The 18,672-nt window shown below is 29.3% G+C and overlaps 1 protein-coding gene across 1 annotated transcript in view; it reads right to left on the minus strand.

Moving 5' to 3' along the window:
- LOC107440625 (LIM domain transcription factor LMO4) overlaps positions 1 to 17,770 on the minus strand; it is a 174,720-nt gene extending 156,950 nt beyond the window's left edge. Inside the window, exon 1 of the mRNA XM_021145355.4 lies at positions 17,289 to 17,770. The gene's annotated coding sequence lies outside the window, so the exon portion shown is untranslated. The remainder of the gene's footprint in view (positions 1 to 17,288) is intronic.
- Positions 17,771 to 18,672: the final 902 nt, after the last annotated feature.

Raw genomic sequence — 18,672 nt, forward strand, 5'->3', positions numbered from 1 at the left:
TTGATTTTGCAGACGATCGTACATCCAGTTACTGTTTTCTATCCTTTAAAATCATGATTGGACAGATTTATTTATTATCGATTTCATTTCCAGTCATTAAAACGTGAAAACTACATACATAAAAGCCTCAATAAAATAGAAACTTATTTCTACGTTGATTTTGCAGACGATCCTACATTCAGTTACTGTTTTCTATCTTTTAAAATCATGCTTAGACAGATTTATTTATTATCGATTTCATTTTCAGTGATTAAAACGTGAAAACTTTATACATATTTCTACGTTGATTTTGCAGACGATCGTACATTCAGCTACTGTTTTCTATCTTTTAAAATCATGATTGGACAGATTTATTTATTATCTATTTCATTTCCAGTCATTAAAACGTGAAAACTTCATACATCAAAGCCTCAATAAAACAGAAACTTATTTCTACGTTGATTTTGCAGATAATCGTACATTCAGTTACTGTTTTCTGTCTCTTAAAATCATGATTGGACAGATTTATTTATTATTGATCTCATTTCCAGTCATTAAAACGTGAAAACTACATACATAAAAGCCTCAATAAAATAGAAACTTATTTCTACGTTGATTTTGCAGACGATCCTACATTCAGTTACTGTTCGTTCCCTGTCTTTTAAAATCACTTTTCACTTCAGTTTATATTTTATACAGTAAATCCTCAATACTCGCTAAGTTAAAAGAGTGCTTCAACTTCCAAGAAGCGAGGGTGAGCGAAGGCAAGGGAGAGGGAAAAAAATCTACCTAATTTTCGCAAGCAAGAAGGCCGAAGATCCGGCTTCAGCAACTGGAATTGCCACTTTTCATTGAGGCGAGAATTAAAAAAGATTTTCTGTAATGGTTCTTTGATTACTCACGATCAAACAAAAACCAGACAAGAGTAGAAACAAATCGGGTAAACAAGAATTCGGAAGAAAAAAGCTCTCACATTGAGTCACTTGCTTTCTTGGGTGAGTTTGATGGATTTGCAAATTTATGAAGACGTGAACATTGATGAATGAAACAGTTAATAACATTATCAAGTAAAAATAAACTTCAAAACAATTGGGGGGGGGGAATTATAAAACATATTTTTACCAATTTTCTATCAAAGATAAGTTTCTTAAGAGCTTAGATCATCAAAACGCATATGCCACTGACATGAAACGCCAATATAAATTAATACTTTCAAAATTCGAATTGTCAATGAGTGCGATGGCAAATGGCATAAAGTAGAGTTAATGTAACAAACAAATCTCAAGTCAATATATATAAAAAATACTATATTTGATGATGAAATGATTCAAGGCAATTAAAAATGGGCCATAAGCACTGCCACGCAGTGCAGCTGCACAATTATAAAACAACAAATACACCATAGGTATCAATTCAAACATAAAACGTCCATCATTTGGCCCTAGCATCGATTATAAACGCCAGAGAAAAATAATTTGCCTAATTTCGCAATCGAATAATTTCTTTGCTAAACCTCAACACACCACACATTCTATTATTGCAAATATATTAAAAACTACACAACTAAGCAATATACTAACTCAGTATATCAAAGCACTGTTTACATCTAACTTAAAAATATACCTTATTAGAAAATAAAATTTATTTGGGACCAATTTAACGAGTCCCAATTTTTTCAGCTTTTGGCATGTATTCAAACATGACGTCCATATTTAATTCAACCACAAGCTATTGCAAAGCAATACACTGTGCCTTAGCATCGATTTTAAACATTACATGTCAACCATGTTTAATTTGCCTAATTTTCGCAATTGAATCATTTCTTTGATAAACCTCCACACGCTACATATTAAATTCTATTATTGCAGATAGATTAAAAACTATACAACTAAGCAATATATGTACTACAAAGCATTGTTAACATCCAACTAAAAAACATATCTTATTAGTAAACAAAATTAATTTGGGACCGAACAATTAAACGAGCATAGCGCGATCCCAATTTTTCCAGCAATTAAGAAGTAATTAAAATCTTACATTATATTTCTCTAAATACTTGCAAATGAAAAGGCACAGAAACTATTTGCAAAAAAATTCTAAATAACAAGCTGGGGAGAAAAAGAATATTAAAAAAAAGTGCTCATTTTCCGTTTCCTCCAGATATAAAATCAGACACAGCAAGCAAAACTCCAAAACAAGACAAAATCTTTCAAAACGATACATATGCTATCCATTATTTTTAATAACAAGGTAAGCATTTGTGAATGCTTTCTCCTTTTTTTCTTCACAAAACGCAAGTCCTTTGTATTTATTTGAAGAAATAATGACGATTTTGCATCCTTCTTTAATGGTAACCATCGTTAGAGCTTTTCGCGATTACACGAGAAGAGAATATAAATGCACTCGTAATAAGACCTGCCCTTTTACAATACCTCTCTTTGACTTGTTATTTTCATAACTCGGTATAAAAGGGATTTCTTCTGGTTAAGAAAATACGAAAATGGGCATTCCAGCGAATGGTAAAGGACTCCCCCATAACTATTAAAAAGATATCAAATGAAGAAAAAAAGAAGCTGGATGGTACAGGCAGTTTACAACAGCGGTTCCCAATTTCTTTTTTGGTCTACGGAACCCTAAATAATCAACCTTCTTTAAGCGCAACCCCAACTTTATAATGAAGTTTAAGGTAGTTGTGAACGCTATAACCTATAAAAGATAATATTTAATAAGAGGAATGAAGATTTTTCAACTTTATCATTCATTACCTTATTTAGTTAAAATAGCATTCCAAGTGCTATATCTAGTATAGTTATGAATTGTGTTTTACTTTGAAATGAAAACTTAAAAGAACTACTAAAAACGTGAAAATTGTTATTATTAAAAATTTCGTTATTAAAAAAAAAAAAATTTTTTTTTTGAAAGGCGTGATAATAAATAGTAATAGAATATTTTCCAAATGCTTGAATTTGTTCAATATATTATAATTAGAAATATTTTACTTTCCTTTTAAAATATGCCATTTCTATTTCATTGGCATTTTACTAGAAATAATTTAATCAAAGATCAAATAGATTATGAATTAAAGGTTGGAGGTTTCAAAAATCAGCACTATTTATAAGAAGTGCTAATCGACCCCTTTAACTCTATTTAAGACAAATTATATCTACTTAACGATTCTTGAATCTTTAATTAAAGAACATTGAGAAAGGTAAAATAGTATAGTATACGACCTCATAACTGTCAACACATTCAAGCGAAGTAGAAAAAAGAAGCAACTTCCAAGAAAGTTTACAATTTTATTACTAAATATTTAACAATTATAAAACCGCCCACAAACGAACATTATGAAAAGGTAAAAGTCATAGAATTCCTTTCAAGTACGAATACAAAAAATGGTAACTACTTATAATAATTAAAAAGTAACCAGAGGGGAAAAAATGAACCAATCGCCAAGAATTTGTACCATGTAATTAAAACCAACCATTAAAACTGTCCTAGAAATTTTCCAAAGACTTTAAAACTAGAAGCATTAACACCAGTAAAATAATTATTACACAAAATATGAGTCTTAAATTATTTATAATAAATTAAAAAAAAAAACAAGATAAAATTCTTTCTCTCTTTTTTTAACTAACGAGACAACAGTGCTTTTTAAAATTAATAATTAGAAACCCTATATTTATTTAAAACAATATTATAACCATTTATTCATTTAGTTATTAAAAAAAATTACGGAACGAAAATACACAAAAATGGAAAGGAATATCTATGGAAACTAAGAAAAAAAAAGATAATAAAAATAAATAAAACAATCAGCAATAAATAAAACCAACTAATAATAAAAATTTAATAGGTATAAATAAATAATAAACCAATAAATAAATAATAAACCAATAAATAAATAATAATAATAATAAAGCTAGTTATCGGCTCGAATAGGAAAATTGTATTCACGATCTTAATTCATTCGATGAAAAGGATCCTAACACCTGACGTTAACGTATAACGACCCAGTATTTTTTAAATATATTTGGATTATTAACAATATAGTGGCAACGAATCAAATATATATTATTATTAGTTTAATTTCGTTGACTCCAACTTCATAAAGATCTAAAAATGAGCTTAAACCTGCAAAACATGATCTAAACATAACGTACAGGACAAAAATCAAGAGATAGTCGTGTGGGGAAAAAATTTGGGTTTTCTTTTTTTTATTTATTTGTGAAATATATATTGACACAAACATGAGTAAGACGTATTCATTAGTAAAATACGTCATTATTAATTGCAAGGACGCTTAAAAACGCTTGAAATGACTAATTCCACAGTAATAAATAATTCAGCTATAATGCAATTTCATACTCCGCAAACAATCAAAATGCACAAGGAAATAGTTATAAAAATTTTTAATACCAACTTTAGCTCATATCATTTGATGTTAAGCTTTCTTATAACGAAATACTTAATTAGCTATAGAAATCAGATAGACAAAATATATGTATATATAAAAAAAAAGAGTAAACGTACACCAAAACTCGTTATAATTCATCTCTATAAACAATAGCATTTAATTAAAATGAGTGGGAAATTTGGCGCACGTCACCTGACGTACATAAATAATGTATTCGCTTAAGGTCTGAGACATTTACATAAATTGATTCGTAATTTAATTAAATTAAGTGCCTCGAGATATGCCGTATTAATAATGAACACAAATGCATCTTTTTTTTCTTTCTCCGGGTTTAAGTAATTAGAGAAAATATCATTTCATAAAAGAGAGACAATTGGAATCAATAAGCTAAAGTACAATCAAATGAAACAATCATAGCGAGAGCGAAATACACCTCAACTAAATTAGATCAACAATATATCAAACGCAAAAATAACTCCTACCGCAGCAAACAACTCTGAAAGTCATCAGTTTACCCAAGCAAAGCAATTGAAACAAATTAATTTTCCAAATAATAAGGTATTTTTCAAACGCTGAATTTCGAATTCTTTCTGCGAACACTTTTTTTTTATTAATATTATTATTTATTTTGGAATTAGAATATTTAATAATTTGACACTGAATACAAAAGGTCTTGGAAACGCAGGGTAGGACAAACAATTTTTACTAATTGGATTGTTAGACGAGCGGTGGTGAAATTATCAATTTTGCATTTACTTGCACGAATATAAAATTCGGAGGTGTCGGAACGAATTAAAGCAAACAATAAACGCATACTGAATAAATTCTGTTAATGAATTCATTTATTTTATTGAAGTGAATTTTATTAGATCGCAGCAACCATCGTTCTTTTTATAATGAAGTTCAATAAGTAACTTCATTTTTCTCAATTGAACATAATATGAATACAATTACATGTTAATAACGTGATATAGTAATAATGTAAAACTTACAAAAAATTTTGTTTCTCTAAAATTCATTTTTGGGTCTCATTTGTCTATGCATGCAATTCATAAATTTCTAATCACATTGTTTGTTTTTTTCCAAAGCTAAATTTATGGAGAACAATTCAAAATTTAGTCACAACTATCAGAAAAAGTTTTCAGGATATTTTAATAGTTTTTTTTTCTCCTTTCCTTTTCTTTTGTAAGATAAATAATGTTATGTTAAGTGCTTCGAATTATTTCTTCAACATAGTAAAAACACCGTTTCTTCTATTTTATTTATTTTTTGTTCTTTTAATAAAACCAGAAAAATTGCGTTTTTAAGCTTAATTGCAAAGCTTATTTAACAACAAAAACAATGCACGTGACGTTAGCTAGCTGTGCGTTCTGAAGACAAGAGCAACGTTGGCAAATTTTTGTCACAGGCAGACAAAACAATGGCAAAATTGCGTTTTTTTCCGGCGTTCCATTTTTATCGATTTATTTATTTTAAATTAAACTTCAAATATCAACAATTTTAAGTTATAAAATAAATTTGAATTATCAGCAAATTTAATATCAATTACAGCTTTCTCAAAGATACAAAACATAAAAATTATGTTGTTCTACAAAATTTTCAAATTCAAATTATTTTTAATGTAAACATTTTAATAATTATAAAAAAAATGAACAAATTAAACAGAACTTTCATTTTAACAATCAAGTCTTTTTTTTTTCTTTTCTTTTTTTTCAATATTGCTTAACAAGCTAAACTTTGATCATGTCACTTCTTGAGTTTTAAAAAATAAAAACCTAAGCCTACTCCTAATAATACCTAAATTGGAGAGTTTGCTTGAATGAAAATTTAACAAATTTACGCAGACAATTAAAACATTTATTTTTTTTAAAAATTTAAGATCAGAAATTGTTAAAGGCAAGAAAAACTATAGATGTAAGGCAAGAAAAATCATAAATGTAACGGATTACTGTTCGCTTAATTCCACACCTATACCTTGCGAATATCACTTCTATTACTAAATGGCAACAAAAGTAATAACACAATGAGAACATTAAAAAGAAAATGCTTTAAAGCATAGAATCCAACACATCACATCTAATTTTAGCAAATAACTACAACAATTTTTTTGAAAAAAATTTAAAATCAGAAAATGGTAAAATGGAAAGAAAAAACTACAATTGCGACTGCTTACTGTTCGACAAATTCCACAACAAGATATATTGCAGATAATACCACTATTATTAATAAATGGCAACAGTAATAACACAAAGAGAACATTAGAAAAAAATGCTTAAAAACATAGAATCCAACACATTCGTTGAAAAAAACCTCGTAATACAGCTCCGCATCCAATATTGACCTACAACGCAAAATTAAAAAAATAATAACGATAATAAAAAGGATAGGGAAACTGAAAAGACCGATTTCATGAAGTAAAGGGCAAGTCTTTTAATTAAATAATTTCGAAAGCTCAGACCACTTTTTCAGACCGCATTTCAAATTGCAATTGGACGTTTTTGCCTTTCAACGTCCACCACTATCGAATGCCCCGGACGTCCAATAAATGCACTTTTCCAGTTTCTCCGGCTAAATTAAACCATCTAGAAACAATTCCGAGATCAGAAACTAATATATATACTCCTATATTACATTCTATCCCCACCCTCTGGAACACACCCCACCCCCAAGTCTTTTTCCTTAATATGGCGGAGCTGCTGTTATTTGGATATTTCTATTTACTGTCGACATGAGGCCAGCTGTTTCCATCCACCCTGTCTTCCTGGTTCTGATCGATTGCCAATAGCTTGACATCCAGTTATTGCAAAAGGCTTTCGGATATTTGGGAGAAGGGCCGAGCCCACCCTTCCAAAGAAGCCCCTCATTTAAAGGGGTGCGCCGAGATTTTTGCTGGCGGAGAAGGGGTGTACGCTTAACTTTTGACCATTAATCAGAGGTCATGTTCTTTTTACTTAGGTCAATATCTCCTGGGGCAAGAATCTTGACTTTTCACCTAATGGGGAATTGACGGTCCTATACCCTGGGATGGAATAGAAATTAAACTAAAGCTCTTTTGAAAGCAATCTAATATTTTAAGAATTTTTTTAAAGAAATTAGTTGATGAATTAAGCATACATATGATTGGAGAAGAAAAGCTCTAAAATATTACAGATAACATTTTAGCTTGGCACAAATACTAGGGGTCTATCCAGACATTTTGTGAAAGGTCCGGTTTTCGTGAAATTGTGAAAAAATTACTCACATTCTTTCAAAAAGGGTCCCCTTTTATGAATTTGTGCAAATGGGGTCCGGTTATTGCAAAAAACTTCTTCAAGGAGTTTTTAAATTGTAAATAGATAACAAGATTATGCTCGGCACTGTAAAATTATAATTAAAAAAATTAAATTTTCAAAAATAAACAGCAATTGCTGCTTCTAAATTAGAGATGCAACTTACAAATATTTGGTATTTAGCCTATACTGTTGAACGTAGAATATTAATTTCGGACGAATAATGGAAGAATCCTTTGCCGAAGACAAAACTTAATTCGTTTGCATCCATCTATCTTGTTTTCTGCCCTGGGAAGGGTTTATTCGATTAACAAAACAATATTGAAGATAAGCAAATTTGTGAAGGGTCCGATTAAAAGAAAAATCATTTTGTGAAGGGTCCGTTTTTAAGTTAAATATTTTGTGAAGGGTCTGTTAAAGAATCAAAATTTCTTCTAAACAGACCCCTGAATACATCAACATAAACGGGGGCAAAGTAGCTAAGTGCCTTAATATTCGCAGTGTGCAACAAATAAAGTATGAAATAGACGAGATAATTCGTCATCAGATATAAATTCACATGAAGAGACGAGATAACTCGTCCTCTACATTAGATCTTTATTCCCTCATTATCACTAATTAAGCAACGATATACTCTCATTGTTTGCTTACAAACCGCAATACAATGAAGACTAGGTTGTTAACGCCATAGTGAAAAATTATATAACACTGGATTCCTTAAATATTTAAAAATAAAACTTAATGGTCAAAAGAAAAAAGTATCTAAGAACTACTTAATACGTTAGATAAATTGTATAAAAAGAAAATTTACCTCAAGACAATAGAAGATATTAAAAGGAATATAAGTCACGTGGCCGAATTTTCTGCATTAACGCTAACTTCATGGTAATAAAGGGAAAATCTGGCATAAACAACTAAAAGGTTGAAACCAATTGGAGCGACACTTTTCTTTTTATTTTATTGAGCCAAATAAAATCTTGTTTCGTATGCTTTAACTATATAACATTATTTGAATCTTTTTGACCTTTCAAATTCCGAATGAAGAAACATCCTTGTAATACACATTAAACGGTGCATCATAAGATTTTCCTTATCAAAAGAATATTAAATGCTATATTATAGCGTTTAATATTATATTAGAAATAATAGTGAAAGCTATAAGACGGATCATAAGGTTTTACGATATCAATACCACAAGTACTCATTTTTCATTATAGTTAGTAGTTAAAGAATATGGATGATATGTTTGCCTTTAATCAAACCATACTTCTCTCATAAGTAATGATGCTATTTTCATTACCAGGGGTCTGTCCAGACATTTTGTGAAAGGTCCGTTTTTGTAAAATTGTGAAAAAATTACTCTTAATTTGTGAATATAAAAGAAACGTTAAGTCGCATTCTTTCAACCAGGGTCCGCTTTTGTGAATTTGTGCAAATAGGGTCCGTTATTGCAAAAAAACTTTTTCAAGGAGTTTTTAAATTGTAAAGACATACAAGATTATGCTCAACACGGTAAAATTATAATTAAAAAAATTATATTTTAAAAAATAAACAGCAATTGCAGCTACTAAATTAGCGATGCAATATACAAATATTTGGTATTTAGCCTATACTGCTGAACGGAGAATATTCATTTCGGATGAATAAAGGAAGTAGCGTCTGCCGAGGACAAAATTTAGTTCGTTTACATCTGTCTTTCTGGGGATTATTATTCTATTAACAAAACAATAATGAAGATAAACAAATTTGTGAAGGGTCCGATTAAAAGATAAATTATTTTGTGACGGGTCCGTTTTTAAGTTAAAATATTTTGTGAAGGGTCCGTTTTTATGAAAAGATATTTTGTGAACGGTCCGTTAACGGACCCAAATTTCTTCTAAACAGACCCCTGATTACTAAATACATATTTAAAAAAATTTGCAAATAAATATAGAATTGCTAATATTTCTTTTATTTAATACATCCCATACTCCAGAATTCAAAAAATATTTATTCTAAATTGTTTAAATTTAGATATACAATTTTTAGGAATGCAACAACAGCTAGGATAATTCAAATGTGTCAATAGATAGTCCATTATCCATGAAACGGACACTAGCGATAAAAGGGATTAGGAATTAGATTGTCCCAGCAACCCCTCCTCTTCTTACCCAATGATGTCCAAAAGGCAGTGGACAGCGGGGGCATGAGAAATTGATTGATGAGAATTGTGGTTGAATCGGTTCAATAGCAAGTTGATTGCGAAGCAGCCCAATGTGATATCCTTTTCAGAAGTGGGGGAATTTATAGCATGGAAATAAAGATTAAAGGCTGGAAAAGATTGCTTCAGAGAGAACCAAAACTTTTTGCGTCTTATTAAGGGGAGGAAAAAAAAAGAATTTAGTTCTTAAAAACATAAAAATATTTACATACATAAATCATAACCACAAACATATTTAAAAAATCATAGAGACAAAAATTCTTAGTGCAAGTCGATAAGAATAAATCTTTTGAGGACAAAATGTGAACTTGAGCCACTAAGAAACTGACTAATAATCTTTTATACACCCACTGCACTAGAAAGAATATTCTAATTAATAAAAAAGTGAAAGTCATATGTCGAATAACAAGGGACATACCACTTGAGATTTGCGAGAAAAAAAATATGGAAAGTTTTTGATTGCGAGTTTTGGTACAGTTAGAATCAGACGATAAAAATCTTAGTAATTACCTGAGTAACGTAACCCACGTGAATTCCAAAAAAAGCCTTTTGTTGTAACATCAGTCTGACTGCACTAAATTTCGAAGTCGTCTGCCAAAGAGAATTAACACTAAACATATCATAACCAGACATAAGATCAGTTATGGTATGCAATATAGTATTGTTAAGTGTTGGTATGTTTAGTGTAATTAAAAAGGTATTCGCTCACTCAAATTCTCGACAATTTACGCGCTAATCAAGAGGACAAAAAAGCGTATAAATATCACACTAAAAAATAAGTTTAACTATAATAGTATAGAATCTAATATGGCTGTAATATAGTGCAACTTAAAATGATTTAGTACGATATGCTGTAATCAATAAAAAGCTCATAGAATATTTCATATTCTAATAAACAATTTTGAACAAATTTTAACACTAGCAAATACACATTTATTTAATCATAAAATTAGTTCTCAAAAAAACCTTAACACTCAAAATAATGAGGTATTTTTGCAAAAATAAAACTTTAAACTTAAAAAATTTTAAATACAACTTTTCAACAAAATGCCATTATTGCACCTTTTTATTTATACGTACACTTATTTCATCATATTAAAAAAAAAATACTGTAAAAAGCGTAAAAGCATGTGTGCACATGTTTCGCTTTTAAGAAAACACTTAGGCACTTAGGATTTTTGTGAAGGACAACCGGAAAAAAAAAAAAAAGGAAAAAAACATTAAGTCTTAACAGCCGTCGCGCTTGCTGATGCCATTTTGAAGAAGCAGCCTAAAAACGTATTTTCAAAAAGGATCTCCATTTTAAAACTTCGGATGGAAAAATATTCTTTAACTGCAACTTTTACTTTGAAGACAACAGCGCCACAGCGGTAGTTTTTTAAAAATTATTTTCCGAACTTCTTTTCCACTATCATCTATCTGTTCTTCGACGACCATCGATGAAGGAAATGCCAAAAAAATGAAACAAAGATAAAATATTTTGCTTAGTAAAAACGCGAACAAGAATAGACAAACAGTTTTTAAAGTCGTGATGGAGTTTGGGTAAGTGCAATCGAAGTGCAAAAATGGGCTTTTAATATTTTACGTATAAATCTCCATTAAGCTTTTATTTCTTACAATGCCAAAAAAAAAAGTTCCAAAAAGTCAAACGATTCTTTCTTTATTTAAACTGATTTCTTTTAACAAGATAATTGCTTGGAGGGAAAAAAAAAGTAAAATTTAATGATGTCAGTAGGGAGGGCGGGAGGATGTCGTTCTGATGATACTTTTTCTTTCCGTTCAGAGATTAAAATTTAATCGCAAATTATGTGTGTCAAAATCTTTCTCTTTTCAAATATTTTCCTTCAAGATTTGTCAACCTTTTCAAATATCTTTGACAAAAGTGATTTATAAATTGGATTATCATTTTTAAAATACTGAATCTCAGTAACTGAAAACTCAAATAGCATTTATTTAAAGTGTCCATCTTAATATACTTAAGAGGCAGAATTAAATTAAAAAGATAAAATGAAAAAATTATGTCATGCAATGGAAAGGGACTGAAAGAAAGGAGAAAGCTAAATACATTTGACTTATATAAATGAAATTTACATTTTAAATAACATATCTTCAAACTGCGAATTGTTTTAAAACGCATTATAGAAACATTTAAACAGATTATTTTGTCATTTACAATCACATTTAATTTTTTAGCACTATCGTTAAAGCATTATGTGAATAATTGATCAACAATCTTACTAGTGTACTTGATAATTAAACCAGGGTTTCCACTCAATTTCAGAAAAAAAAAATTCCCTGACTTTTCCAGGTATATCGGTAAGATTTAATGAAAATCCATACCATATTTTATCTATACTACAAAATTATTCATCAGAAAACTTTGATTCTTTTTTTTGTTATGCCAAGTATTAGATTTTCTGTGTAAAATAAATATCATTATATGATGAAGGAAGCATCTCAGTTTGTCTAAAATGTGAAATTTTTACAATAAATAACAGTAATAGATGTTAGAATTATTTAACTCGAATCTCAATAACTGAGTACTGTTACTGGCAATTTCAAGACTGGTTATTTTCCAGGTATAATATAGGAATTTTGCAGGTTTTTGTAAAAAAATTGCAACTTTTCCTGATTTTTGGAATTGAAATAAAATTCCCTGACAATTCCAGGTTTTTCCTGTTCTCCTTGACTCGCTGGAACCCTGAACTGAGTACTGTTACTGACAATTTTAAAACTGGTTATTTTCCAGGTATAATGTAGGAATTTTCCAGGTTTTTGTAAAAAAAATTGCAACTATCCCTGATTTTTGGAATATTATAACGTTCAACATTTACATATCTTATATTTTAATTAAAAATAAAAATATTAAGAATTCTTCACTTTAGGTAACACATTGAGTTTTACAATTAGAATATAGGCAATAAAATTTTATAAAATATGTTCAAGTTTCAAGGAGACAAATAAAAGAAGTTTCAGATAAAATTTATCATATATACAGGAAAAAATAACTTTTAAAGAGAACTTAGAACTTTATTTACTGACTTGGAAACTTATGTTATTTAAATAGAATCAGTAACATAGCCTGTGGAACCAAATCTGTGCAGCCACAATAAAAAAATTTGGGATCTCATAATTAATTAAATCATTAGTCTATAATTTTGATGCAGCAATCTGTTTAACAGCAAAAATTAAAAATAATTGCTTTGCTATCTTGAGAGTTTGTAAAACAAACTCAACCATAAAATTGCAGTTTGATAAAATTGAAAATAATAAACAAAACCTTTCATAAAATACAAATTAGGAATAAAAACAATGTACAATAAGTCATACCTCCATAAAATACTATAAATATTGTTTAAAAAATAATAATTTAGGTAAAAACAGCTCCGATAGAAATTAGGATTGGAATTGTGAATGTTTCTCTATTTTACTAGGCTTTGTATACAAAGCCAAATGACAAACCAGCAAAGTAGGAAATATGATCAATTAATACTTTCGATAGGTAAAATTATAATTTATTTGTACAAGACAGTGGCGTAGTTTCAGGAGGGTTAGGGGACAAAATCCCCTCCAAAATTAAAGATTACTTCATTAATGAACTAATGTATGGAAAGAAGGATGTAGAGATAAAAAAAAGTTTTCATTTTTTATTAATTGTAATTTAAACATTTAGAATGAATATATATACATAACAGAAGCAGAAAATAATCGATAATCCTCTCAATCATACATAAAAACGCACTGGTACAAGTTGAAAGTAATTAGTTAGTGTGACAAGTATGTTCATATTTTATTTTAATAATTTAATTTTACCTATGTTTAGTGTACTTGGTATTCATTAAAATTGGCCCAATCACCATAATGTCAAAAGTGATTGACTAATAGCAAAATTACTTGAGCATCAACAGGGGTTCGTCCAGGCCGAATTTACTACCTTTTAGCGGTACCTTCACAAATTCAATTTTAGGTAAAACGGTAGTTTCACAAATTCAACTTTAGGAAAAACGGTAGTTTAACAAAATACTTCTTAAAATTTTATTTTTGTATCCCTTAAGAAACGATAAGTCTATATTTTTACCATGTTTTAGTGATGATTTTTTAATATAATTTTTAATTTTTCATAAATTATGCCTAAATTTTCACAAAATAGGTACCTTTCAGAAAAACCTAGACAGACCCCTGATCATTGATGTCAATAAAAGTATGGTTATTTTCTGTAAATGAATTAGTTCGATTTTTCCTTCAATTTTCATTTTCAGTAAATAGTTTACCTTTGACTTCAATTTGTACTTAAAATACCAAAATTAATTAAGCATCATTAGCCATAACCACCTCCTCATCAACTTTGCTTTTTCGAACATAACTTATAGTTTATTTTAACTAGTACATACAGTTAAACTCCTCTATATTGAACAAAATGTTCGCTCCCGTGCCTTGCTAAACATATGTATTATTTTTGGGGGATATAGTGAATCAAAAGAGAGGAAATTGGATATTATGAACTTTCTTCTGTCTTCGACAGATTTTTTTGGTAGTTTTGAAATGTTTACATGAAATACATATATTGATTTTTATAATCATCTCGAGTGGAATGTAGTCATAACCATTTATTCTCGTTTGCTTCTTCTATGTTAGTTTCCCATCTCTAAATTTTTTGCACATAAGAGGAAGAGCAATAAAAAATAATAGTCAACAAATTTTTTGTTACTAGGTACATATTGTTTGTTATCATTTTTGTGTCTCTTTTTATTGGTCATTTAATTAAATTAAGTGTAATAAAAGGGAGCAGTTCGGAAGTTAAAATTGTTTGCTGTACGGATATAGTCAACCCGCGGTTATAATAAACCGAAATTTTGGTCCTTTGAATTTCAACATAGCCAGCAGGGTTTGACTGTATTACTAAAACTAATAATGTATTATTACTGTTCAAATTTTAGGAAGCTAGCTAAAATTGGTCTGAAGTTGTAAGACAGACAAACTTCATTTTTAATTTATTATTATAGATAATAATCAGATAACCAACTGAAATTTGACTGTTTAGTATTCCCACCAGCTGCGGAACTATAAATGATCATTTTTCTTCAAACCAACATCATAAATTGGGTATTAACAATCGTGAACGTTTTAAAGGAAGAAAAACTACTTAACATCTTAAAAATATTTAATGTTAAGAATGAAATTTTTTTTCATTGTTTTATCAATAATTGTTTCAAAATTAGATTTTATGTCAGAGTAAAATTTACATTATTAATCAAAGGAGGGTTGAAACACCATCTACTCTACGTTTAAATTAGTTTTTGAGGAACAAAAGCCGAGTTATTATCCTTATTGAAATGAAAGAGAAAAATTGACAGAAACGAACATTTTTAAATTAAAAATTCAGTAGTAAGTATACTAAACTGCATCTTTTTATAAATGCATATTTTAAACGAAACTTTTTCAACACATTACGTTAAAATATATTTTTTTAAATTTTGTTTTTCTCCTTTTAACATTTTACCTCATTAATTTTTCTTCCTATCAAAATATTTAAAAAAATATATATTCTTTTTCGCATATAAACACAACTGCAAATTATAAAACTTAAAAACAGGTTAAAAGGAAGTTCTAACTCTCTTAATCCCTGCAGTCCTCCCAATAAACATATCACAATGAATTTATTTCTTATTTAATGCCAAAAGAAAAATGTAAGCAACTTCAGCTGAAAAATTATTTTACTAAGATGTATAAATCAGCGTCAATAGAACAATTTGGAAAAGAATCATTAAATCTAAACAACACAATGCGGAAATATAGCAATTCAGATAAGTTAAAATTCATTTTTGACAGATTTAATAATAATTGATATCTTAGGAAACTGACAATATTTGTAATGCAAGTAAAATAAAAACAATTCTTCTATTATACATCTGTTAAGAATGTCAATATTAGTACACACTACAACAAAATGTAACAATAGTAGCTAGCTGTCACGTAGTATGAAACAATATAGATATTTTGACAAATGAAATTATCTATTTACTTATCACATGCCTACATATTTTGTAAAGCACGGATTTACAAACATATCAATAAAATTTAAGATTTATTAAGAGTCTATCATAAATAAATAACATTTAGAGATGGGAAAAGAATACAAATCTAAATCAACCCTTCGAATTCGAATCTACAAAATGAAGTGTTCAACAATAAACAAATGGACCTATGGAAACAGCTATGTAATCTTAGCAAAATATAGTAATATCACTTAACAATGATATCAATGCTCACAAGGGAACAATCATGCCAATGTATCTACATTTGACTAAGCTCAACTAAAGGCATGATTGTTAAGAGAAAGCAAAGACTTTGGATTCTCTATGTTCATTACTCAACACTAACTGGAAACAATTATACAACCTTGGTTATTAAAACTAAACAATCATATCAACGCATTAAAGACAACAATCGTGTCAATGTGTTTATATTTAACAACTCAGGGCAGGATTCCTGGGGAAGCAAAGGACTTAGGATTTATGAAAAAACACTAACTGGAAACAATTATGCAATCCTATAATAAATAAAACTATGTTAAAGCATTCAAAGCAACAATCAGTCAATGCTTTTATAATTAACCAGAACATGATTGCTGGAGGAGCAGAAAATAAGTATGCAACGTTAGCATAAATTATTAAAATAACCAGACAATCATGTCAGTGCATTTAAGGCAACAATAAATGAATGCCTTAACTAATTCTAAGTAAGAGTATATGCTAGATTCAACTAGGCTCAACTCAGGACATGATTGTTCGAGAATCAATGGTCTTTGAATCACCAATTTCATAGATTGACATTAACTTCAAACAGTTATGTATTCTGAACTCAAATCATTATCACCGGACAATGCATTTAAAGCATATTTATATATTAAACAAATACAAAATAAAATGTTAACTGTTGCTTAAATAAAATAAAAAAAAGTATGTCATATTTAATAGCGGACTTAAATGTCATATTTCGTTATTTTAAATCTGGTTTTCGATATGACGGAATTGCTGTATTTCAATCATTTCTAAATGTAACTATAATCAACTACCAGTAATTGATATATAATAATTGCATGCTGGTTACGTTGTCAGATCTCCAAATTTTACGCTTATGATGCAATGCTCGATCGAAATTTTTCATACTAGTTCCAAAAAAATAAATGAATAAAAACTAAAAAACGCTCTTACGAACTCTCATATATTGACACAAACCGCAATTCGTAATGAGCGCCGTATAATACACAAATATCCTATCACAGTGCCGACGCCGTTCGGAAATGTGCAATTCCACAACAATGCCAATCGCTCAAGGGCAAGCCATCAATGAAACACACTTTACGCGGCTTCGTATGTCAACAACATACCGATTCTCATCGAAACTTAACAAGAATTTCACTCACCTGAGGTTATAATGTTGCAAATTGTAGCACAATTTCAGTTCACGTTCACAATAGCATACAAACAATCCAAGTTTTGTTGACAGAGTTTTCAGAATGAATATTTTTGGGGGAAAGGCTAGGCCTAGGTTCCTTTCAACCACGGTCTTTTGTGGAAGATCGGAGGGTAGCTCGGGGAGAAAAAGATTCAAGCAGTCCTTTTTTAACTCCTGGAAAAGAAGTACAAGATGTCCGTGTTTTTGAAACAAAGTGAAGCGGTTTCGCGCGAACGAGAACGCGACTTCACAACTAACAGTTTACGAATCCGAGAACGACTCGCATAACACAATGATACGCGCCTTCTCACTCGTTACGATGAATAGTTCTGTAATGAACTGATCGACGAGACACACAAATGTTCGATGACGACCCTCCCTCATTTTTCTTTGCGCCTGCCTGATCTGCGCACCGGAAGTGACTTTGGCGTCATCCGGAACTGAGAGAATATTGAAAATGAGCCGTGTGCTGCCATCTGTTGCCTGCTTCAAAGTTTTTAGTTGGCATTAAAATGTGGTGGAAAAAATAATAAAATAAGTCTCGACGTTTTTTGTAATTTCTTAAAAAAATTGCAACTATTTTTAATTCTATTAAAATGCGGTTTTGGTTTATATTTCTGTACCTCATCGGAGGAGAAATGTTTTAATTATTATCAACTACTAATATTTTTATGATAATAATAAATTTACTAAAATATGTTTTTTTTTACTAATTGCATTTTTTTTACAAAGCGTTTTGAATATGTAAACATTAAAAAAATATTTTTTTGCTTTACTAAAAGTATTTGATATTATAAATTATCAATTAGTTCATCATTATTTTCAATTTATTTTTTATCGTCGAAAATTTAAAATTAATATAATCTGTTTCCACCTTCTTTTCCCACTACTTCAATGAAGCTACAGCACGACTGTGTGAATCATTCATCCCTCCTCCCAAAAAAGGCAGGTTCTGCGGGGGGAGGTAGGGAGTAGCAAAGTTTTAGACTTAAATATAATTTTATACATTCTAAATTTTTATTACTTTTAAAAAAATTTAAAAATTAAAAATTTTTACGAATATGAATAAACTAAAAATCGAACTTCAGGTCATAACACCACGCCAGGTTTTTTTAAGTAAATTTTGTGCATAATCCTGAAAGAAAAAACAAAAAGCATTTTTTGAAACACTAGTACTTTAAAAAATGCTAAATAAAATTCTCTGATTTTTCAAACATTTAGTAATAGTGATTGCTTTACTTTAAAAATGATTTTTTCTCTGGATATACATGTATAAGGAGTTATTCTTAAGTATGTAAATAAAATAAATTACATACTGCTTAAAATCAATAATTCAAGCAATAAAAGGTTTG

The sequence above is a fragment of the Parasteatoda tepidariorum genome, chromosome 10, assembly GCF_982258835.1.
Source record: "Parasteatoda tepidariorum strain Cologne lab strain chromosome 10, Ptep-v5.0, whole genome shotgun sequence".
Classification (NCBI taxonomy): domain Eukaryota; kingdom Metazoa; phylum Arthropoda; class Arachnida; order Araneae; family Theridiidae; genus Parasteatoda; species Parasteatoda tepidariorum.